This window comes from Acyrthosiphon pisum, chromosome A3 (genome assembly GCF_005508785.2).
Source record: "Acyrthosiphon pisum isolate AL4f chromosome A3, pea_aphid_22Mar2018_4r6ur, whole genome shotgun sequence".
Classification (NCBI taxonomy): Eukaryota; Metazoa; Arthropoda; class Insecta; order Hemiptera; family Aphididae; genus Acyrthosiphon; species Acyrthosiphon pisum.
In genome coordinates, this window is record NC_042496.1 from 42,011,601 (window position 1) to 42,012,555 (window position 955).

Consider the following 955-nt stretch of genomic DNA (forward strand, 5'->3'; position numbering starts at 1 on the left):
CATGATAAATTTTTCAAATATTTTGATTTGTTTGAGCTGTTTACGGACAATTTCAGTTTCCAATTTAATTAGTTTTTTTTTCTATGAATGTTAATAAAACTTTATTTGTTGAGTAAAAATACTTGAAAATTTAATACAAGGCTCCTACTATATTGTTACAATGAGATTTGAAAAATATTAAAAATCTTAGTCACAGTTTTTTTTTATTAGCATTTAAAGTTCAAAAATTGACAAAATATGGAAAAATCACGAAAATTACCTAATTATGTTGAGTTTATAATTCGTAAAAATTTTTCTTTTTAGAACTAAGATTTTAAACTGTAATACAAGATTCCTTATAGGTTAATCTACCTTTATCAAAAAAAAATTGTCTATAAGAAACTCAAATTAAATTTTTATGAGCGTTTGAAATTCATATTTTTACAACATTTGATATTCACTCGATTTCTTACGTAACGATTTTCTTATTTTGTTGTAATTAAAAAACAAATGACTGTAGAAACTTGAAAATTTCACTAAATGTTTATATTAGCATTTTATATATACGATAAAATTTTGAAAATAATTTGACTCTTTTTGAGCTGTTTACGGACATTGTAAGTTTTAAATTTTTATAGTTTTTTTTTCTATAAATATCAATAAAGTTTTATCTATTGGGCCAAAAAGTGTAAAAATTAATACAAGGCTCCTGATACATTGTTACAATAGCAGTTGAAAAATATTAAAAATACATAGGCACAATTTTTTTTTATAAGCATTTGAAGTTTAAATGTTGACAAAATTTATCAAATTTAAAATTGAATAATTATTTTGTAGTTAAAAATTTATAAAATGTTCAACTTTTATATCTAAGGATTGAAAATTTAAAACAAGATTCCACGTAAATATTTAATTCTGTTGCCAAAAATTCTAAGAAATACATAAGCACAGTTTATTTTTATAGTAATTTTAAGTT